Source organism: Cnephaeus nilssonii, assembly GCF_951640355.1.
Source record: "Cnephaeus nilssonii genome assembly, chromosome: 19".
Classification (NCBI taxonomy): domain Eukaryota; kingdom Metazoa; phylum Chordata; class Mammalia; order Chiroptera; family Vespertilionidae; genus Cnephaeus; species Cnephaeus nilssonii.
Window position 1 is genome coordinate 48,960,185 of NC_137090.1, and position 23,610 is coordinate 48,983,794.

At 56.4% G+C, this 23,610-nt stretch overlaps 1 protein-coding gene across 4 annotated transcripts in view; it reads right to left on the reverse strand.

The window, feature by feature from the left end:
- Positions 1 to 23,610, reverse strand: part of SPECC1 (sperm antigen with calponin homology and coiled-coil domains 1) — a 256,884-nt gene that overhangs the window by 206,909 nt on the left and 26,365 nt on the right. For 2 of the 4 annotated variants that reach the window (XM_079797262.1, XM_079797264.1), the window contains exon 2: positions 18,363 to 18,438. The gene's annotated coding sequence lies outside the window, so the exon portion shown is untranslated. Of the gene's footprint in view, positions 1 to 8,683; positions 8,775 to 18,358; positions 18,439 to 23,610 lie in introns of those variants that run through there. The other 2 variants (XM_079797265.1, XM_079797263.1) reach the window with 2 other exon arrangements.

A 23,610-nucleotide genomic window follows, 5' to 3' on the forward strand; every position in this document is an offset into this window, starting at 1 on the left:
CGGTCTGCCCGTGTGTCCCGGTCTGCCCCGTGTGTCCCGGTCTGCCCCGTGTGTCCCAGTCTGCCCGTGTGTCACAGTCTGCCCGTGTGCCGCAGTCTGCCCGTGTGCCCCAGTCTGCCCGTGTGTCCCAGTCTGCCCCGTGTGCCGCAGTCTGCCCGTGTGTCCCAGTCTGCCCCGTGTGTCCCAGTCTGCCCCGTGTGTCCCAGTCTGCCCGTGTGTCCCGGTCTGCCCGTGTGTCCCGGTCTGCCCCGTGTGTCCCGGTCTGCCCCGTGTGTCCCAGTCTGCCCGTGTGTCCCAGTCTGCCCGTGTGTCCCAGTCTGCCCCGTGTGCCGCAGTCTGCCCGTGTGCCCCAGTCTGCCCGTGTGTCCCAGTCTGCCCCGTGTGTCCCAGTCTGCCCGTGTGTCCCAGTCTGCCCGTGTGTCCCAGTCTGCCCCGTGTGTCCCAGTCTGCCCAGTCTGCCCGTGTGTCCCAGTCTGCCCGTGTGTCCCAGTCTGCCCCGTGTGTCCCAGTCTGCCCAGTCTGCCCGTGTGTCCCTGTCTGCCCGTGTGTCCCAGTCTGCCCCGTGTGTCCCAGTCTGCCCAGTCTGCCCGTGTGTCCCAGTCTGCCCGTGTGTCCCAGTCTGCCCGTGTGTCCCAGTCTGCCCCGTGTGTCCCAGTCTGCCCAGTCTGCCCGTGTGTCCCAGTCTGCCCGTGTGTCCCAGTCTGCCCCGTGTGTCCCAGTCTGCCCCGTGTGCCCCAGTCTGCCCGTGTGCCCCAGTCTGCCCGTGTGTCCCAGTCTGCCCCGTGTGTCCCAGTCTGCCCCGTGTGCCCCAGTCTGCCCGTGTGTCCCAGTCTGCCCATGTGTCCCAGTCTGCCCGTGTGTCCCAGTCTGCCCAGTCTGCCCCGTGTGTCCCAGTCTGCCCGTGTGTCCCAGTCTGTCCAGTCTGCCCCGTGTGTCCCAGTCTGCCCAGTCTGCCCCGTGTGTCCCAGTCTGCCCGTGTGTCCCAGTCTGCCCGTGTGTCCCAGTCTGCCCCGTGTGTCCCAGTCTGCCCCGTGTGCCCCAGTCTGCCCGTGTGCCCCAGTCTGCCCGTGTGTCCCAGTCTGCCCCGTGTGTCCCAGTCTGCCCCGTGTGCCCCAGTCTGCCCATGTGTCCCAGTCTGCCCCGTGTGTCCCAGTCTGCCCAGTCTGCCCGTGTGTCCCAGTCTGCCCATGTGTCCCAGTCTGCCCCGTGTGTCCCAGTCTGCCCCGTGTGCCCCAGTCTGCCCGTGTGGCCCAGTCTGCCCGTGTGGCCCAGTCTGCCCAGTCTGCCCGTGTGTCCCAGTCTGCCCGTGTGTCCCAGTCTGCCCCGTGTGTCCCAGTCTGCCCCGTGTGCCCCAGTCTGCCCGTGTGTACCAGTCTGCCCGTGTGTCCCAGTCTGCCCCGTGTGTCCCAGTCTGCCCAGTCTGCCCGTGTGTCCCAGTCTGCCCCGTGTGCCCCAGTCTGCCCGTGTGTCCCAGTCTGCCCAGTCTGCCCCGTGTGTCCCAGTCTGCCCAGTCTGCCCCGTGTGTCCCAGTCTGCCCGTGTGTCCCAGTCTGCCCGTGTGTCCCAGTCTGCCCGTGTGTCCCAGTCTGCCCCGTGTGCCCCAGTCTGCCCGTGTGTCCCAGTCTGCCCAGTCTGCCCCGTGTGTCCCAGTCTGCCCAGTCTGCCCCGTGTGTCCCAGTCTGCCCGTGTGTCCCAGTCTGCCCCGTGTGTCCCAGTCTGCCCGTGTGTCCCAGTCTGCCCGTGTGTCCCAGTCTGCCCCGTGTGTCCCAGTCTGCCCCGTGTGTCCCAGTCTGCCCCGTGTGCCCCAGTCTGCCCGTGTGTCCCAGTCTGCCCGTGTGTCCCAGTCTGCCCCGTGTGTCCCAGTCTGCCCATGTGTCCCAGTCTGCCCGTGTGTCCCAGTCTGCCCCGTGTGTCCCAGTCTGCCCCGTGTGGCCCAGTCTGCCCGTGTGGCCCAGTCTGCCCAGTCTGCCCGTGTGTCCCAGTCTGCCCGTGTGTCCCAGTCTGCCCCGTGTGTCCCAGTCTGCCCGTGTGTCCCAGTCTGCCCGTGTGTCCCAGTTTGCCCGTGTGTCCCAGTCTGCCCGTGTGTCCCAGTCTGCCCGTGTGTCCCAGTCTGCCCCGTGTGTCCCAGTCTGCCCCGTGTGCCCCAGTCTGCCCGTGTGCCCCAGTCTGCCCGTGTGTCCCAGTCTGCCCCGTGTGTCCCAGTCTGCCCCGTGTGCCCCAGTCTGCCCATGTGTCCCAGTCTGCCCCGTGTGTCTCAGACTGCCCAGTCTGCCCGTGTGTCCCAGTCTGCCCGTGTGTCCCAGTCTGCCCCGTGTGTCCCAGTCTGCCCCGTGTGCCCCAGTCTGCCCGTGTGGCCCAGTCTGCCCGTGTGGCCCAGTCTGCCCAGTCTGCCCGTGTGTCCCAGTCTGCCCGTGTGTCCCAGTCTGCCCCGTGTGTCCCAGTCTGCCCCGTGTGCCCCAGTCTGCCCGTGTGTACCAGTCTGCCCGTGTGTCCCAGTCTGCCCCGTGTGTCCCAGTCTGCCCCGTGTGTCCCAGTCTGCCCAGTCTGCCCGTGTGTCCCAGTCTGCCCCGTGTGCCCCAGTCTGCCCGTGTGTCCCAGTCTGCCCAGTCTGCCCCGTGTGTCCCAGTCTGCCCAGTCTGCCCCGTGTGTCCCAGTCTGCCCGTGTGTCCCAGTCTGCCCGTGTGTCCCAGTCTGCCCGTGTGTCCCAGTCTGCCCCGTGTGCCCCAGTCTGCCCGTGTGTCCCAGTCTGCCCAGTCTGCCCCATGTGTCCCAGTCTGCCCAGTCTGCCCCGTGTGTCCCAGTCTGCCCGTGTGTCCCAGTCTGCCCCGTGTGTCCCAGTCTGCCCGTGTGTCCCAGTCTGCCCGTGTGTCCCAGTCTGCCCCGTGTGTCCCAGTCTGCCCCGTGTGCCCCAGTCTGCCCCGTGTGCCCCAGTCTGCCCGTGTGTCCCAGTCTGCCCGTGTGTCCCAGTCTGCCCGTGTGTCCCAGTCTGCCCCGTGTGTCCCAGTCTGCCCCGTGTGCCCCAGTCTGCCCCGTGTGTCCCAGTCTGCCCCGTGTGTCTCAGTCTGCCCAGTCTGCCCATGTGTCCCAGTCTGCCCGTGTGCCCCAGTCTGCCCGTGTGTCCCAGTCTGCCCCGTGTGTCCCAGTCTGCCCCGTGTGCCCCAGTCTGCCCGTGTGTCCCAGTCTGCCCATGTGTCCCAGTCTGCCCGTGTGTCCCAATCTGCCCAGTCTGCCCCGTGTGTCCCAGTCTGCCCGTGTGTCCCAATCTGCCCAGTCTGCCCCGTGTGTCCCAGTCTGCCCGTGTGTCCCAGTCTGCCCGTGTGTCCCAGTCTGCCCCGTGTGTCCCAGTCTGCCCGTGTGTCCCAGTCTGCCCGTGTGTCCCAGTCTGCCCGTGTGTCCCAGTCTGCACCGTGTGTCCCAGTCTGCCCCGTGTGCCCCAGTCTGCCCGTGTGCCCCAGTCTGCCCGTGTGTCCCAGTCTGCCCCGTGTGTCCCAGTCTGCCCCGTGTGCCCCAGTCTGCCCCGTGTGTCCCAGTCTGCCCCGTGTGTCTCAGTCTGCCCAGTCTGCCCGTGTGTCCCAGTCTGCCCGTGTGTCCCAGTCTGCCCCGTGTGTCCCAGTCTGCCCCGTGTGCCCCAGTCTGCCCGTGTGGCCCAGTCTGCCCGTGTGGCCCAGTCTGCCCAGTCTGCCCGTGTGTCCCAGTCTGCCCGTGTGTCCCAGTCTGCCCCGTGTGTCCCAGTCTGCCCCGTGTGCCCCAGTCTGCCCGTGTGTACCAGTCTGCCCGTGTGTCCCAGTCTGCCCCGTGTGTCCCAGTCTGCCCCGTGTGTCCCAGTCTGCCCAGTCTGCCCGTGTGTCCCAGTCTGCCCGTGTGTCCCAGTCTGCCCAGTCTGCCCCGTGTGTCCCAGTCTGCCCAGTCTGCCCCGTGTGTCCCAGTCTGCCCGTGTGTCCCAGTCTGTCCAGTCTGCCCCGTGTGTCCCAGTCTGCCCAGTCTGCCCCGTGTGTCCCAGTCTGCCCGTGTGTCCCAGTCTGCCCAGTCTGCCCCGTGTGTCCCAGTCTGCCGAAGTCTGCCCCGTGTGTCCCAGTCTGCCCGTGTGTCCCAGTCTGTCCAGTCTGCCCCGTGTGTCCCAGTCTGCCCAGTCTGCCCCGTGTGTCCCAGTCTGCCCGTGTGTCCCAGTCTGCCCCGTGTGTCCCAGTCTGCCCGTGTGTCCCAGTCTGCCCGTGTGTCCCAGTCTGCCCCGTGTGTCCCAGTCTGCCCCGTGTGTCCCAGTCTGCCCAGTGTGTCCCAGTCTGCCCGTGTGGCCCAGTCTGCCCAGTCTGCCCGTGTGTCCCAGTCTGCCCGTGTGTCCCAGTCTGCCCCGTGTGTCCCAGTCTGCCCCGTGTGCCCCAGTCTGCCCGTGTGTACCAGTCTGCCCGTGTGTCCCAGTCTGCCCCGTGTGTCCCAGTCTGCCCCGTGTGTCCCAGTCTGCCCAGTCTGCCCGTGTGTCCCAGTCTGCCCGTGTGTCCCAGTCTGCCCAGTCTGCCCCGTGTGTCCCAGTCTGCCCAGTCTGCCCCGTGTGTCCCAGTCTGCCCGTGTGTCCCAGTCTGTCCAGTCTGCCCCGTGTGTCCCAGTCTGCCCAGTCTGCCCCGTGTGTCCCAGTCTGCCCGTGTGTCCCAGTCTGCCCAGTCTGCCCCGTGTGTCCCAGTCTGCCCAGTCTGCCCCGTGTGTCCCAGTCTGCCCGTGTGTCCCAGTCTGTCCAGTCTGCCCCGTGTGTCCCAGTCTGCCCAGTCTGCCCCGTGTGTCCCAGTCTGCCCGTGTGTCCCAGTCTGCCCCGTGTGTCCCAGTCTGCCCGTGTGTCCCAGTCTGCCCGTGTGTCCCAGTCTGCCCCGTGTGTCCCAGTCTGCCCCGTGTGTCCCAGTCTGCCCAGTGTGTCCCAGTCTGCCCGTGTGTCCCAGTCTGCCCCGTGTGTCCCAGTCTGCCCGTGTGCCCCAGTCTGCCCGTGTGCCCCAGTCTGCCCGTGTGTCCCAGTCTGCCCCGTGTGCCCCAGTCTGCCCATGTGCCCCAGTCTGCCCAGTGTGTCTCAGTCTGCCCAGTCTGCCCGTGTGTCCCAGTCTGCCCGTGTGTCCCAGTCTGCCCCGTGTGTCCCAGTCTGCCCCGTGTGCCCCAGTCTGCCCGTGTGCCCCAGTCTGCCCGTGTGTCCCAGTCTGCCCCGTGTGCCCCAGTCTGCCCATGTGCCCCAGTCTGCCCCGTGTGTCTCAGTCTGCCCAGTCTGCCCGTGTGTCCCAGTCTGCCCGTGTGGCCCAGTCTGCCCGTGTGGCCCAGTCTGCCCAGTCTGCCCGTGTGTCCCAGTCTGCCCGTGTGTCCCAGTCTGCCCCGTGTGTCCCAGTCTGCCCCGTGTGCCCCAGTCTGCCCGTGTGTCCCAGTCTGCCCGTGTGTCCCAGTCTGCTCCGTGTGCTCCAGTCTGCCCGTGTGTCCCAGTCTGCCCAGTCTGCCCCGTGTGTCCCAGTCTGCCCAGTCTGCCCCGTGTGTCCCAGTCTGCCCATGTGTCCCAGTCTGCCCCGTGTGCCCCAGTCTGCCCGTGTGTCCCAGTCTGCCCAGTCTGCCCCGTGTGTCCCAGTCTGCCCAGTCTGCCCCGTGTGTCCCAGTCTGCCCGTGTGTCCCAGTCTGCCCCGTGTGTCCCAGTCTGCCCGTGTGTCCCAGTCTGCCCGTGTGTCCCAGTCTGCCCGTGTGTCCCAGTCTGCCCCGTGTGTCCCAGTCTGCCCCGTGTGCCCCAGTCTGCCCGTGTGCCCCCGTCTGCCCGTGTGTCCCAGTCTGCCCGTGTGTCCCAGTCTGCCCGTGTGTCCCAGTCTGCCCGTGTGTCCCAGTCTGCCCCGTGTGTCCCAGTCTGCCCCGTGTGCCCCAGTGTGCCCGTGTGTCCCAGTCTGCCCTGTGTGTCTCAGTCTGCCCAGTCTGCCCATGTGTCCCAGTCTGCCCGTGTGTCCCAGTCTGCCCCGTGTGTCCCAGTCTGCCCCGTGTGCCCCAGTCTGCCCGTGTGGCCCAGTCTGCCCGTGTGGCCCAGTCTGCCCAGTCTGCCCGTGTTTCCCAGTCTGCCCGTGTGTCCCAGTCTGCCCCGTGTGTCCCAGTCTGCCCCGTGTGCCCCAGTCTGCCCGTGTGTACCAGTCTGCCCGTGTGTCCCAGTCTGCCCGTGTGTCCCAGTCTGCCCGTGTGTCCCAGTCTGCCCGTGTGTCCCAGTCTGCCCCGTGTGTCCCAGTCTGCCCCGTGTGTCCCAGTCTGCCCAGTCTGCCCGTGTGTACCAGTCTGCCCGTGTGTCCCAGTCTGCCCGTGTGTCCCAGTCTGCCCGTGTGTCCCAGTCTGCCCCATGTGTCCCAGTCTGCCCGTGTGTCCCAGTCTGCCCGTGTGGCCCAGTCTGCCCGTGTGGCCCAGTCTGCCCAGTCTGCCCCTGTGGCCCAGTCTGCCCGTGTGTCCCAGTCTGCCCCGTGTGTCCCAGTCTGCCCCGTGTGCCCCAGTCTGCCCGTGTGTCCCAGTCTGCCCGTGTGTCCCAGTCTGCCCCGTGTGTCCTAGTCTGCCCCATGTGTCCCAGTCTGCCCCGTGTGCCCCAGTCTGCCCGTGTGTCCCAGTCTGCCCAGTCTGCCCGTGTGTCCCAGTCTGCCCAGTCTGCCCCGTGTGTCCCAGTCTGCCCGTGTGTCCCAGTCTGCCCCGTGTGTCCCAGTCTGCCCGTGTGTCCCAGTCTGCCCGTGTGTCCCAGTCTGCCCGTGTGTCCCAGTCTGCCCCGTGTGTCCCAGTCTGCCCCGTGTGCCCCAGTCTGCCCGTGTGCCCCAGTCTGCCCGTGTGTCCCAGTCTGCCCGTGTGTCCCAGTCTGCCCGTGTGTCCCAGTCTGCCCGTGTGTCCCAGTCTGCCCCGTGTGCCCCAGTGTGCCCGTGTGTCCCAGTCTGCCCCGTGTGTCTCAGTCTGCCCAGTCTGCCCATGTGTCCCAGTCTGCCCGTGTGTCCCAGTCTGCCCCGTGTGTCCCAGTCTGCCCCGTGTGCCCCAGTCTGCCCGTGTGGCCCAGTCTGCCCGTGTGGCCCAGTCTGCCCAGTCTGCCCGTGTGTCCCAGTCTGCCCGTGTGTCCCAGTCTGCCCCGTGTGTCCCAGTCTGCCCCGTGTGCCCCAGTCTGCCCGTGTGTACCAGTCTGCCCGTGTGTCCCAGTCTGCCCGTGTGTCCCAGTCTGCCCCGTGTGTCCCAGTCTGCCCCGTGTGTCCCAGTCTGCCCAGTCTGCCCGTGTGTCCCAGTCTGCCCTTGTGTCCCAGTCTGCCCCGTGTGTCCCAGTCTGCCCGTGTGTCCCAGTCTGCCCCGTGTGCCCCAGTCTGCCCGTGTGTCCCAGTCTGCCCGTGTGTCCCAGTCTGCCCCATGTGTCCCAGTCTGCCCCGTGTGTCCCAGTCTGCCCGTGTGCCCCAGTCTGCCCCGTGTGCCCCAGTCTGCCCGTGTGCCCCAGTCTGCCCGTGTGTCCCAGTCTGCCCCGTGTGTCCCAGTCTGCCCGTGTGTCCCAGTCTGCCCGTGTGTCCCAGTCTGCCCGTGTGTCCCAGTCTGCCCGTGTGCCCCAGTCTTCCCCGTGGAGGTGAAGCATCATCACCACGCCCTGCTTCAGGCAGCACCCACGCCCGTCCCACCGCTCCTCCGTGTTCCAGAGGCAGGACTGCCCAGCTGACCCTGACCTGGCCGCGCCACGCTGACCACCACCTGCCCCACTCACAGGGTAGCCAGTCCGGTTCTCCTCCACGCAGCCTCATCTGGGGGCCCCCAGGCCCTCCTCAGGGCCTTCCCCAATCAGTGTTCTGTCCCCTCCTTTGAGGCTCAGGCCAGTCAAGACTTTCTCACAGGGCTTTCTGATACTCTCACCTCTAAAGCTCCAGAACATTCAGTAGCTCTCTTGTGACATATCTCTGTCCATGTCCGCCTGCTCCTGGCAGAGCCACTCCAGCCTCCCCCCGCTGAACCCCCTCAGCTTACCCTGAAGTCCGCCTCTACCCCTGCCTGCCTTGCCCACTGGAGTTAATGCCCACGCAGCAGCCAGGGGCGTCTTTTAATAATACAGCCATAAAAATGGCGAATACGGTAAATTTCATGTTGGATTTTTTTACCACATTGTAAAATTTTTAATGATTACTAATATTTTAAAACGCAGATCAGATCATGTCAGCCCAGCATGGGCCCTGCAAATGGGCGCGTCCTAAGTGGGTGCTGACTCGGGGGCGAGTGCAGATGCAGCGACAGAGCAAGGACAGCCCTCTCCGTGAGGCTGCCAGTGCACTCAGCACTGCACACAGCCCCACCTGCTTCCGGCGGAGAACCGCTGAGGCGGTACCGAGCCTTCCGGCATTATTACCTTCGACCATGTTCAGCTTGATATGGGAACAGCAGCATTATAAGAATTAATCTCGTTTACTTATAAAATGCTTGAGAATTTCCTAAAATTCTTCAACACCAAATACCTAAAATCATCTGTTTTGTCCCATTTCCGGAACTTATTCCTGAAGGATGGCTTTTAAGATAGTTGATACAAATCCTAGTTTTACAGAAGTAGTAAATAATACTTTATATTTCTATAGTTTAAGATTTCAGACATCTTAATTGAAACGTACTAATAATTAAATTTATGTTAGATGCTTTGAGAAGTGGTAGCCCATAGTAACCATAGGTTTAAGGGCCCAGTAACTTAGTATACCTAATCTCAACACCTCATCTTTCATCCAACCTTTTCTGCTTCTTTGTTCCCGCCTGGAGCCCTACGTCGGTGGGACGAGGGCAAAGCCCTGTGGTGTCAGCGGCTCAGCGGCCAGTGCAGCGGGCCAGTCTGACTCACTCTGACCCGTTTCCTTTAGGAACAATGCAAGCATGTCAGGCCTGCCGCCCCTCCCGCCCAGCAGACCCCGTGCCCGCCCCAACGCGTCCGTGCTCTGGCAGTACTGAAGCCCCGGAGGGAGGGGACAGGCCGCTCCCAGCACTGCTGAGCACGGGTGCAAAAAGGGACGCTGGGACAAGTGCTCCTGTCCCCAGGGGCGGATGCAGGTCCCCTCATCCCACCCACCGTCCCCAATACTTTAGCCACATTGGCTTCTGGCCTAAGGAAAATACAAGCAAGACAGAGGCAGCACAAGCTGCGCCAGGGTGCCCACACCAGGATGCCTGCGCCAGGATGCCCGCGCCAGGATGCCCGCGCCAGGATGCCCGTGCCAGGATGCCCGCGCCACGGTGCCCACGCCAGGATGCCCGTGCCACGGTGCCCATGCCACGGTGCCCGCGCCACGGTGCCTGCGCCACGGTGCTGCCAGTGGGGTCTCTCACAAGGCCCCTTGGGAGCAAGTGGCTCAGCACCTCCAGACTGTGGGAAAAGAATCCCACCCACATCCCACTCCTGTTCAGAGGCCAGAGCGCTGGTGGAACCCTCCACCCCGCACGGCGCCCCAGCCCCAGCATGGAGCTCTCCAGCCCGAGCTACGGGCGGATCATGGGACGGGGCTCCAGGTGGCTCGTTTCCCCTCCAGGAAAGTAATCACGATGCTTCATTTCCCTCCCCCGAAGACACGTGCCCATCCCACCCGTTCCCACCACTCTCTGCATCTCACGTCAGAGACAGGGCCCTCGGGGTGCTGGGCGAGGGGGGAGGGGGCACCTGCCGATGCCCAGGCCGCCTGGCTGGTTTCTGACAGTGTGTGTGTGGGGGGGGAAGGCAGGGGGGGGAACAGCCCGTTTATTAGTAGTGATTAGAGTAAATGCCGAGCTTGACGAAATACAGAACTTCTTTATGGGAAAATCAAGCCTGGGCTGCGGCTCTTGCCTTGCTCTTGCCCAAGCTGGTGGCCTCCTCCCTGGGGCGCGACCTTCAGAGGCCACAGCTTCAGACAGACTCACAGGGCACCCAGGTCATCTGAAAGGGCGGCTGGGCACACGAGCTGGCAGCTCGGAGCAGCAGGCCTCAGCTGGAGCCCAGCACACTGAGGGCTGCAGCCCAGGTGCTTGGGAGCAGCTGGGAGGCCCTGCAGTCTGTCTGTCTGTCTGTCTGTCTGTGGAAGTGAAGCCTCCTGGGAGAGCTGTCACTGCAGGGACAAGGGAAGCAGCTGAAAGAGCTCTTTCCTCACGAAATTCTAAGGTCTCCCACTGCACCCACTGTGTCCTTGGGGCCATTGGAGACCTGGCTCTCAGGCCTGTCCCACTCAGAGACCCTGGCGGGGCCCAGGGCGGCGGGGAAGCAGCAGTGTGCGGGACAAGGCTCCCTCTGCGCCCGGATCAGTGCAGAGGGGCTGCGGGTGTGGGCGGTGAGGGCTGGGGTGCAGTGCACAGCCACCCTGGAAAGTGCCTGGGGGAGCCTGCTAGCAGTCTGTGCTGGCTCCTGGGATCACCAGAAAGAAGAGGGAAGACAGAACTTTCCTGAAGCTTCTGCAGGCACAGAGGCTACGGAGACCCAAACTCACGCCTGTGCCATCCCCCGGTGCCCTAGGGCCGTGCTGCGCGCTCTGAGTTAGGGCAGGGCCCGCCCGTGCGCAGTGCTCTGGGCTTCCGTCCTGACCCGATGAAGTTAAACCACCGAATACAGCTGACTCCTCTATTTCTGCATTCCTGAGATATTCTTCTCTAACCCGCAGGCTTTAGCTATCTAGTGCCAACTAGCTAATGCAAGCAGCTGCTGTTCTCCGCAGGGCGAATCCATGCAGCGCCTGGAACGTGGGCTCTCTCTCTAGCATAACCCCCTCTAGTGCTGTGCTTCAAATGTGTACAACGGCCACACACACACACACACACACACACACACCACAAATCTGGGGAGTCGTGCTCAGGGGATGGCCTTGGCATTGCCCGTTGGTTGCCTGGTCCTGGGCGCAAACCCCCAAGGACCAGCAGCACAGCGCCACTCTGGCCTGCCCTCCACGGCGGGGAGCGGGCGAGCAGAAGGGACAGCACCGGGCTGCCCCGGGATGGCTCCTCCTGCTGCAGACTCCTGACGGCCTTCCAGCGCAGTCCCTGCTGCAGACTCCTGACGGCCTTCCAGAGCAGTCCCTGCTGCAGACTCCTGACGGCCTTCCAGAGCAGTCCCTGCTGCAGACTCCTGACGGCCTTCCAGAGCAGTCCCCGTCCTCAGAGAACAGCACGAGCCACGTCGCAGAGCCACCCGCCTTCTGTCTCAGGGTAAAGCGCAGCGCATGCTCCGCCTGCTCCTGCCGGCACCCTGCACGCCAACCCACAGCACGGCAAACGCCTGGCAGCTGCTCTGTCTCCAGGTCTCCCCAGGGCCACGCCATGCCCAGAACAAAGGGCTTCCCACTCGATTCTTACTTTCACCCTAACTCTACTTTCCCATAAAACTCAGTTCCAGGCCCCCTTGCCCAGGAGCAGTCCGGCTTTTCCACCGTGACAGGTCTCCACAGCACCCCCACACCCCTCAACATTCTGCCGACTTCTCTCCGCCCAGCTCCCCAGCCCAGATGAGCCGGAGCAACGCGTGTGCCTCATTCCTCTGCGGCCCCACAGCGCTGGGCCCAGTGTCCAGTCCATAATAAATGCCACTTAAAGATGGGCCGTAACCTAAAGGTGAAATCTAAATAAAACTAGACAATGCTAAAAGAAGACAGGAGACAAATCTTTGCAACCTTAAGTTTCTTAGATACAACACCAAAAGCATGATCCACAACATACATCTTTAAAAAACTGATAAATTGGACTTCATCAAAATGGAAAACTAGTGCTTTTCAAAAGACATTGTCAAGAAAATGAAAAGACAAGCCACAGACTAGATGGGAAGCAGCTGCAGAACAGACTGAGGGAGGACTGACTCCTGGATTTATAAAGAACTCACACAGCCCCTGGGATGTCTGAGCGGCAGGAGTGTCTGTGGTCATTCATAAGGAGCCTCTCTGGAGCACGACTGAGTTCATGCTAATGAGGTGACTGAGGCTAGGGCCCCCAGATAGCCTCTGGATGGGACTGGTCCCCAGGAGACCGAGTGAGTAGGGGGTTGGAACTGTCAGCCCCACAGGCTGGCCTCTGGGAGGGCGAGGGGAAGGGTTAAGCTCCATAAAAAGTCCTGAACAACAAGATTCTATGAAGCTGGGCCCAGCCCAGTCCCATGCGGGCAGAGCTCCCACACGCAGGACCCTTCCGGACCTCGCTCTAGTGCCTCTCCATCTGCCTCCCTCATGAAGCCCTTTATAATAAACTGGTGCCTGTAGGTAAATGCTTCTCTATCTGCTATCAGAATGGAGTAGCAGATTAATCGGACCCCAGGAGGCGGTGGTGGGATAAAATCTATAGCCGGCTGGTCTTACCACTGGTGTTGGAAGTGAGGACACTTTTGAGAGACTAAGACCTTAACCTGGGGATCTCACACTCTCTCCAGGTAGATGGTGCCAGAACTAATTCCTCGGGGGTGCTGGGAAATGCACACCCGAGGGGCCAACTATGAGGGAACCCGAGGGGTGGCAGAGACGTCGTAAACCTGACCTTGGAGGCTGCACTTTCTCCCACTCAGCCCACCTTCCCTCCATCTCCTCTTCCCCTTTGCGCACTCTGTGCGCCGGTCAAGCTGGGCATCCATGGCCCCGGCAGCAAAAGGACTTTCCCCCTCCTGCCTGTCACTTGCCTTCCCAGGTCCCCTCTGCCTGCTCTGCCTTTCCCACACTCACTCCCCGTGGGCACAAATCTCACCCACCCTTCAGGTCCCAGATCAAATCTCACCTCTTCCCTGACTACTACCTCCCCACAAAAAGCTGGCAACTGGTGTCTCTCTAAATTCTGAGCATCTTATCCGTGTCTCTGACATTTATTGCCTTTTCTTGTATGACTGTGCGCGTCCATATCATGTCCCTCCAATTAACTGTAAGCAGCAAATCGGATTCGCTTTGCATTTATGCACAGCGTCTACATCGGTGCCTGACATGTGGCAAGTGCTCGGGAATTTTCTGTTTGTGAAGGAATGAAAAGGTACGTGGCCAGGGTATTGGTGGAGGTAAAGGTGTGTGGTCGGCCTCAGAAAGAATGATATCAGCCAGGAGTTTGGACTAGATGGCCTCTTAGTGATAAGCAAACAGGACAAGCAAACCGCTGCTGTTCTGTGTCGTCACTTAGAGAAGTGGCTCCCAAGCCGGCTGAGCAAAATTACCTGCAAGGCTGGGCTCTCCCCCGAGTCCGGGTCAGTCCATGAAGGGTGAGCCTCGCTTCCAATTTTAATCAGCTCCCAGGGTGGCTCTGAACAGCCAATCTTGGGACTTACTTTCCTAAATGATCAAGAGGCGGGAGATTCACCCGCAGCTGGCTGATACTTGCGCGCGCGCACCCAAGTGTAAATAGATCATCAAGTTGTAATAGATCCACACCTGGCAAACTATATGGCTCCACTGATATGAAATTCTAGGAGAGACAAAAATAACCCAGAATGACAGAAGGTGATCAGTGCTTGCCTGGGGCCAGGGGTCAGGGTGGTGGCAGATGGGAAAGGGACTTCCTGTGAAGGGAACTTTGGGGGTGATGAAATGTTCAATACCTTGATTGCAGTGGTGGTTGCATCGGTGTATACATTTAGCAAAGCCATTGAATCACACGGGGCATTCGCTGAGACTCAGACTCCGGGGAGCTGATGAGGATCCTGTCCGGTCCTTCACCCTCTGCGTCTAGCCAGTCACCAAGTCCGTCACTCTGATTCCAAAACCGCTCCCGATCTTCCTCTGCCCTTCATTCCCAGGGCTTCACATCACAGTGGGACCAGAATCACCGCTGGTTTCCCTACCTGGTCAGGCCCACAGCCGCCGGCCGCCACTCTGCTAGGGAGCTTTCTAAAACGCATGCCCACGCCTGCTCAACAACCTGCAGACCAAACCCCACGCACCAGGCTCCGCATGGGCTCGCACCACCAGCAGCCCCGCCCCCATGCCTCTCCCTAACAGCACCATGGCCCTGCACTCCAGGCCTCCACACGCCACCTCTCTGGCGGCCTGGTCTTCCCTCCCTCATGGCGCTGACTCGCTGACTGCTGGGCTGACTCGCTGACTGCTGGCCGCCATCCTGACCCAGGAGCTTTCTGCTCGCTCCGATCCGGTTCTGGATTGGTGGCCCGTGACGCTGTGTTGCAGTTGCTATAACTGGTCTGTCTGTCTCCCACCTGAGCATCCGGGTTGGGCACCATATTTTTCCTCTGCATGTTGGGCATCGAGTGGATCCCTGACACACAGAAGGTGCTCAGTAAGTGTCTCTGGGTATTTCAGACAAATGAATGAGTTAATATCAAAGGCCAGAGTTAGTCCACTGAAGCGCTCTGATGCATGTGAGCAGGGCGATGCTGGAGGATAACGGGGTACTGGAGCTGGTGTCTCGTTAGGGCTGAACTGTGCCCTCCCAGTCCATATGTTGAAGCCCGAACCCCAGCTCCTCAGAATGTGGCTGTATTTGAAGACAGGGCCTTTAAGGAGGTAAGATAAAATGAGGTCATCGGTGTGGGCCTAATCCAATGACTGGTGTCATGAGCAGAGGAGACGGGGTCACAGACACAGACAGAGAAGAGACCACATGGGGACACGGGGAGAAGACACGCCGAGGAGAGGGGCCGCAGAAGGCACCAGCCCTGCCGACACCGGGGGGTTGGACTTTCAGCCTCCAGACTGAGAAAATGAGTTTCCATTGTCTAAGCCACTCGGTCTGTGGTGCTCTGTGATGGCAGCCCCAGCAAACCCATACAGCTCAGGAGGAGGAGGAGTGACAGGCGGGCACTAGCAGGAGGGCATCCCAGAGGGCAGCGGGCTGAAGGCAGCTGACTCCAGGGGGTGCGCGGAGTGGTTGGTGTGGCAGCCGTGGGTGAGCGCCGAGGCAGCAGGACAAGCGGCACTGGAACAAGGCTGGCAGCAGGCTGTGGGCCGAAAGCCAGGCGGCAGTTTACTCTTTGCCCTGTAGGTCAGGGTGCCTCATCCTCGTGTGACTGGGAGCAGCTCAGTGCTTTCTGTGAGCGAGGAAGCAGAGGCAGCGGGACCGGGCGTCCTTGGGCAGGTCCCACGGGAAGGGCTGGCGGTCATGGGCACGGCGCGGCTACACTGTGCACACAGCCACGGGAGCAGCGCGCATTTGTTAACCTTCAAGTTCTGTGTGTGTTTTAATGTGAGAAACTCAGGACCATGCACTGTGGCTCTTCTGTGAGGAGTGAGAGCACTGACCAGAGCGACAAATAATGGGCCCTGGCCACCAGAGGGGCCCTGTGTCCGGCTCTGTGTCCAGGCGACACCGCTAACCCCCAGGACCTGCTTCCACCTCTGGCTCACCCGACCGCGGTGCTCCTTTCAGGACAGCCCTGGCCCTGTCACTCCTCGCTCACATCCTCCAGCGGCCCCCGTCCAATCAATACAGGCCCCTGTCGTGGTTCACGTGTACAACCTGCCCGCCGCTCCTGCCCCCTTCGCTCCCTGCCGCTCGCTGCACTGGGAATAGGACAGTCAGCCCCAACGGAGAGGCGGGGATTCGCTCGTTCATACAAGGCAACGGCTGAGGACACTTCACGTGTGTGTTCACCGTGGAGCCCTGCTGGGTATGTTCGCTCATACAGGAATGAGTAAACAAGACCCCGCTCACTGGGGGTGATCCAGAACACAGTCCTGACAAGACGAGATTTCGAGGGGAAAGACCCCCTGAGGAGGGTCACGTGGTGCCATTAGAGCTGCCCCAGGGAAGTATGATCGAGTCAGAGGAAAGCCTGAGCAGGTTCCGTGAAGAAGGGACAGTGCCAGGATTGAGGCACCAGCCGGGCGGAAAGGAAGAGAACACTGACCAGGGGAGAGAACAGCAAGGCAAGGGGAAGAGGTACGGGCAGGAGGCGGAAAGCTGGTGAGAGGGCTGCGAAGGCCCTGTGGCTGCGGGGATGAAGGCCCGGGAGCCTCCTGACACCGGGCGGAGCAGAGCACAGGAAGGCCCTTGCAGACCAACCCTCCCTGCCCTGCGCCTGTCAGGAGATGCCCACATTGCCAGAGGTCATGCCAGTTCACAAAAACTGCTCGAGCACTTCTCAGTGCTAGAGCCCCTGCCCTGCAGCACAGGTGACCCCAGGACTCCGGAAACCCTTCCTCTCTGATGCTCAGACTCATCAATGAGACCAGTCAGGTCCTGGTCAACAGTGGGAGCCAGAGAGGTTCTCAAGCCCCAAGGCTCAGTAAAGACTTCTATTCACAGCCCAGATCTCATCCTGCACCTCCTTTATCTTCGGCATCAGGCCTTCCCAGCTCCTCTGCTGAGTCCCAGGGCCATTCCTTAGGCTCCTCCTTCAGGCCCAACACTGCAGCCCCAGGTGCCTCCGCGGCTGTCTCAGAGGGGCCCTGCGCCTGGCTACCACGCCTGGGCCTACCTCACTCCTGTGAGTGTACAAAATATAAATTAGCAAGAAATAAAAAAGGCATTAAGATCCTTACAGGCAAATGAGCAAAAGAGAATGCACAACTTGTAAACAAATGTGTGAAAAAGTGTTCAGTATAACTACATTAAAAGAAATGCAAAATTTAAAAAAGGGCCTCTGTTTTGCCTGTGTTTTATTTTTTTATGATACTGTCATTGGTGGAATGGGTAAAATCAAGCTGGTACTCTCACACAGAGTGTTGATAGAAGGCAATTTAGCAACATATACCAAGGACCACTCAAATATTCATGCCCCCGTACCCAATAACCCCATATCTGAGAACCTATTCCACACATATAATCCACACATGAAAAAATTATATGATAAGATAGTTACTGAAGTATTATTCATAATAGCAAAACCAAGCAAACAAAAAAGAAAAGCAACCCAATGTTCAAGAAGAGGGAAAGTTAAGTAACTCACGGAACCATCACTTACTAGACCATTATACACTCTTCAAAGTAATTTGAAACCAGTAGCACAGAAACACTTACGCTGTAATATCTAGCTGTACAGGTAGAAATAGATATAGAAATTTTAAGCTGTTTTAGGGCATGGGATTGAGTCACTATTTTTCCTAATTTCTAAACTTACTCTGGATTTAAAAAGACCCAGGTTCCAATCCCAGCTGCACCACTCCCCCCACCAATCAGTGACCTCGGCCGTTTACACCACCTTCCACGCGCAGTCTGCTCACCTGTGAAGACCGAGCTGTAACCACCTCACGGGGCCACTGTGGGAATAGATGCTGTCCCCCCACACAGGAAGCACTCAAAAACGCGACTTTTCCCCTTAAAAAATCGAAGGTGTTTTTGAAATAAGGGAAAATACTTCATATGAAGTGTTTTTGTTTCAAGTGCAAGTTCAGTATTGTTACTTTTGACTTCCTCTACTTTTGTGGGTTCTTCCTGCTGAGACCAGACCACACTTACACGTCAGCTCGCTTGGCAAAGGAGGGGAGGGAGGAAGTGAAACGGGACGGGAGCCGGAGCCACGTGGGAACGCACACCCCGAGCCGAGCCGAGGAGGGACGGGGAGCCACAGGCCAGCGAGGCTCCGGCAGCCGCCTCAGCCTCTGGTTCTGGGCGGGGGTGGCATCTTCAGTAACCCTCCTAGACGGCTGAGCTAAACATGTCATTCTAGTAAGAAATCAGCTCAGTGTGGGAAGGAAATAAAATCCAAAACGTCACTTCTAGAAAACAGAGTGGTGAAGAGACTCTGTGAGGAAAGTAGTTTGCGCCCCTCGGGGTGGGGGGAGAGGTGGGGTCGGGGGAGAGGGGTGGGACACAATACTGACTGGCTCCCCAGGCCCGTCAGCACGGCGCTGGAGAACAGCCTCTGTCTGGACACATCCTGAGATCCTGCCGGCTCCGCCTCGAAGAGGGCGCCTGGCCCAGATGCCAAGCACGGGCCTATCGGCCCTCTGCAGATGGTGGGGCACACTCCCAAGCGCTAATCTTCAGGGGAGAAGGTTCCAGAACCTCTGGGATTTAAGAGCCAGGCGGGCGGGCAGCTCTCCGCAGGGTTTCAGGCTGCAGTGTGATGGACAGAATGCGTGATGGAGAGAATGCGTGATGGAGAGAACGCGTGATGGAGAGAATGTGTGATGGGGAGAATGCGCACAGACCCGCGCGGGCGGCCGGGCTCAGAGCCGCAGAGAGGACGCCGTCGGAGGGCCGTGGACATCTAACCGGAGGCTGGCAGGCACTGTCCTTGCTTTCTTTGCAGGATGAACAGACAGGCAGTGAGACAAGACGACTTTTTCAAGATATAGAAGATGAGTTTCAAATTCATTTGTAGCCCCCCAAAGTATGCATGTAGAAGTTGCTTATCGGGTCCACCAACCACAAATAAATGCTTTAATAATACCTTAGTCATATCAAGGTTCACCGTGTACATTCAACGTTATACCTAAAACAGAAGAATGTCTTTCCCCAGACAGAGCTGTTCTCCTAAGAGTCCCCATCCCCGTCTTAAATAATAACCAACCACGTACTTACTGCAAAGCCTTTGGCTCCTGTGCTCCCGGGAGTGCTGACCTCAGCCGGCGTCGCTGCACTATTCTGGGGCCTGGGCCTGCGGGAGGAAAACCAAAGCCACACTGAGGGGCCAGGCAGCCAGCATCTGAGCAAAGCTTCCTCAGGAAGCAGCGGGCTCTGCTCCCCAGCGCCTCTGCCGGCCTCCTCCCTCTACCCCCCACCCTCCCACACAGCACAAAATCATTTCTAGCCTATGACTCCTGAATACTTAATTGTGTCCCTCTAACACGTAAGGATTTCAGATGCACGTTGAGTTAGTTTCTTGCTGATAGCTCTCTGAGAATCACACAGAAAGAAGGGGGAAAGCCAGTGTGAACGCCCATGGCCTGGAGCCTCAGGGCCCCTCGCTTGCCAGGGCTGTGGGTGGTAGAATGTTCTAGGTGGCGTGGGGAACTTGGGTAACAATCAGGAAGCATTTCGAAGCAGATGGTTCTGATAAGCTGGCTCAAGAGATCTCAAGGGCAAGGCATCTTGGTCTCTAAGGCTCTAGTAATTTGTTGCGATTTCCTTTTTGATCTAAGTAGTTATTTTTATACCTAAGTTTGAATTCAGAGAGCTCCGGAATTATATGAGCACTCTTACAGAACCTGGGGTCCAAGTCCGCGCCACTGGGGTGTCCTACAAGCCCAATGGCAGTGAGAGCTGCAACAGGGAGTAGAGGAAGGAACTGTGTGCAGGTAAACCGCTCCACCTCGGGCGCGGCTACACTAGTCGCTGCCATAAGTTGCATCTTCCTGGATGACAGTGTGAAAGCAACCAAGTAGCTCTTTCCTGGCAGAGCCCTTAGCAGACAGGAGTGCGCAGAGGCCAGTGACCTGCGCCCATGCACACGCCCTTCTAACCACAGACCACAGCAAGCGGCTGTCCTGGCGCGCTTAGTGCCGGCCTTCGCCCGCCAGGGATGTTGTCACAACAGCGGCCCCACGCCCATGGCAAACGCTGCTGCCTTCGGTGGCTCTCCTCTTTGCCTTGAAGCACGAAGAGGCATAATGCACAGGACCTGCTCTCACTGAGGAACACCCATCCCCTGGGAGCTGGGGACACAGAGACCTAACTTACTTGGGTGTCCCTCCAGGGAACGGCACCTTGGCACGGACACGAGGTGTAGTGGTGGGCTCTGCAAGCGACAGAGCTCCCCCAACCTTGCTTAAGCTAAAGAGCAAACTCATTGGCCTGACTAACTGGAAAGTCTAGGGGTGAGTTCAAGCTGGCTTTAAGCCAGCTAGATCTAGAGGTTCAAATACCACTGGGAGTCATTTCCATAACCTCTCAGCTCTGCTTCCCTAAGTTCACTTCATTCAAGCACAGGTGTTCTTGAGAGGGGAAGCCTTTCCCATGAGCATTCCAGGATTAGAGGTCTTTAGGACTGAAGATCTTGGAAGAAGGGTGACACTTCTCAGAAAAGAACCCCAAAGTGATACACTGTCCAGCCCAGTGCCCAGGGAGTAGTACCTGTGTGACTGGCACCCCGCTAGATGTGAGGAGAGCAATTCACAAAAGCAAAAAAAAAAAAAAAGCAAGACAAAAAAGTAACATGCTAGTCGCTCACTACTGCCTTGGATTATTAAGCCTTTTACATGATCTTATCTGACTTCTACAGTTGCACTGTAAATTCATTAATAGAAGGATATACAAAAACTAGAGGCCCAGTGCACAAAATTCATGCATGGTAGGGTCCCTAGGCCTGGCAGGCAATCGGGACCAATCAGGGCCTTCCTTCATTCCACGCTGCCCCCTGGTGGTCAGCACATGTCATAGCTAGTGGTCGAACTCCAGTCAGTCAAACTCCGGAGGGGACACTTTGCATATTAGCCTTTTATTTATATAGATGTTAGCAGTGCTTATGTCTGGGATTGTGGGTCATTTATTTTTTAAATTCACATTGTAGGTTCCAAATTTTCTAAAACAAGTAGATATTAAATTGTGTAATAAAATAATACAATAAAGTAAGTTATTTCATGCTAAATAAATCCCACATACAAAGCAATATATATACATACATATATATACATATATTATGCATGAATAAACCTGGTAAGAAAATTGCAGTCACCCTCAAAAAAATCTGTAATGTTTTACTAAATGACAACAAAAGAGGATTGAATGAAAAAACATACCATATTCTTCCAATTAGATATTTATTCTCCACAAAAGAATTTTATAAATTTCTTGTAATTACAATAGAAATTCTAATAGGATTAGAAGTATGAAGAAATTCTTTATAAAATTATCCTAAAATTCATCTGGTAGAATAGTTAAATCTTCTTTATAGAAGAAAATTCTTGGGTGGAAAAAGTAATGAAAAGAGATTTGTACTGCCAAAAATTAAAATAGACCAGAAAAGTAAAATAATTACAATGGTATGTATGGTTCAAGAATAGAAACATCATCAGTGGATCATAACATAGCCCCCAAATAAGAATTGAGTTTATGATAAAGATGGCATTACGGCTCTAGCCAGTTTGGTTCAGTGGATAGAGCGTAGGCCTGCAGACTGAAAGGTCCCAGGTTGGATTCCAATTAAGGGCACATGCCCAGGTTGCGGGCTCGATCCCCAGTAGGGGGTGTACAGGAGGGATCTGATCAATGGTTCTCTGTCATCATTGATGTTTCTATCTCTCTCTCCCTCTCCCTTCTTCTCTAAAATCAATAAAAATACATATTTTTTAAATGTAAGAGCTAAAAGTAGAAAAATCTTAGAAAAAACATAAGTGAAAAACTTCTTAACCTTGGATTAGGCAATGTTTTTTTAGATATTAGGAGCCCAGCGCGCATTTCGAAATCGTGTGGTGCTGCCCACCCTGGAGTCGCCGGTCCAGCCTGCCTCGCTCCCCAGCCCTTGAAGCGGCCGCGGCCGCTGCTGATCAGGCCCTCCCCCAGTGCAGGTACATGGAGGCCCCTGCCACCCCACCCCCTACGCTGTGCGCACAACCTCCTCCAGTCCGGTCGACCAATTAATTAGCATACTTCTCTATTATATATATATAGATTACACCAAAAATTCAAGCAACCAAAGAAAAGCTAGATAAACTGTACTTTATAAAAATTAAATACTTTTGTGCATAAAAGGACACTGTCAAGAAAGTAAAAAGATAGCCCACAAAATGGAAGAAAATATTTGTAAATCATATCTCTGACAAGGATCTATTATCCAGAATATATAAAGAACTCTTAAACTCAATATTAAAAGAACTAATAATCCAACTAAAAAAATGGGCAAAGGATCCAAAGAGACATTTCTTCAAAGAAAATAGAAAATATATAAATGGCCAATACACACATGAAAAGATGTTCTCCATCATTAAACATTGAGACTATGCAAATCAAAGCAACAAGGAGATACCACTTCACACCTATGAGAGTGGCTATAGACAAAAGACAAAGAATAGCAAGTGTTGACAAGGGTGTGATGAAACTGGAACCCTCATAAATTGTGAGAATGTAAAGTGGTGTGGCTACTGTGAAAAACAGCTTGGCAATTGCTCAAACAGTTAAACACAGAGTTACTATTATGACCCAGCAATTCCACTCCTTGGTATATACCCCAAAGAACTGAAAACGGGAGTTCAAACAAAAACCTGCACATGAATGTTCATAGCAGCACCATTCACAACAGCCAAAAAATGTGGGGGGTGGGGGGGACAAATGTCCATCAACTGATAAACAGATAAACATAATGTGTACATCCATACAATGGAATGTTATTCAACACTAAAAAGAAATGAAGTAAAAAGAGTTACTGACACATGCTACCACATAGCTGAACCTTGAAAACATACTGAGTAAAGAAGCCAGACATAAAAAAGCCACATATTGTATGGTTACATTCATATTAAATTTCCAGTATAAGCAAGTCCATAAACACAGAAACAGATTAGTGGTTGCCATGGGATAAAGGGAGGGACACCAATAGGAAGTGGCTGCTAACAGCTTTAGGATTTCTTTTTAGGGTGACAAAAATGTTCTGGAATTTGATAGTAATGACTATTGAACAACTTTGTGAATACAGAAGAAAAATCACTGAACTGCATGCTTAAAAAATGTGAATTTTATGATATGTGAATTACATCTCAATTTCAAAGTGATATTGTAAAAATCTGATGATATGGAATAATGATGACAACATAATTAGTGGAAAATAGACTGTAAATAGTATATACAGTAGAAGGCTATATTTACCTTAGGCAAAGAGATAAGACTTAGAGATAATCAATATATTAAAAGTGATTATTCTTGGCACCCTTGTTGAAGATTAGTTGGCTATACTATATGTGTGGATTTATTTCTAGGGTCTTTATTGGTTTATACGTCCGATTGTATAACTGTACCATACTATTTCAATTATTGTAGCTTTATAACATGTGCTTAAATCAGGAAGTACAGTGCCTCTAGCTTTGTTCTTTTTTCTCGAGATTGATTTAGCTATGAGTGATTTTTTTGTGGTACCAAATGAACTTTAGAATTTTTTTTCTACTTCTGTAAAAAATGCCATTTGGATTTTGATAGGATTTGCATTGCATCTGTAATGGGGTAAGGATAGCTTCTTCAACTAATGGGATTGGGAAAACTGGATATCCACATGCCAAAGAATGAAATTGGGCCCTTATCTTACACCATACACAAAATCAACTCAAAATGGATTAAAGTCTTAACATAAGACCTGAAATTGTAAAACTCCTAGAGCAAAAACATAGGCAGAAATCATGACACTGGTCTTGGTAATGATTTCAGGGATATGATACCAAAACCACAGGCAACAAAACAAAAACAAGCAGGAGTACACCAAACTAAAAAAGGCTTCTGCACAGAAAAGGAAACAACAAAGTGAAAAGGCAACAAAGATAATGGGAGAACATATTTGTAAGCCATTTATCTGATAAGGGGTTAATCTCCAAAATATATGAAGAACTCCCACAACTCAACAGTAAAATAATAACTGGTTAAAAGATAGACTATGGAGAACCAAGACTGTGGCAAAGGTAAACGCCTATAATTGCTGCCTCCCACAACCACATCAAAATTACAACTAAAATACAGAACAACTCTCATCCAGAACCGCAGGAAAGCTGGCTGAGTGGAAGTCCTACAACTAGAGAAGTAAAGAAGAAAGCACACTGAGACTGGTAGGAGGTGCGGAGGCGCGGAACAGGCTGGTCCAGCACCCGGTGTGCCGCTTTTTTTTGTGTGCCACTTTTTTAATCGGGAGGGA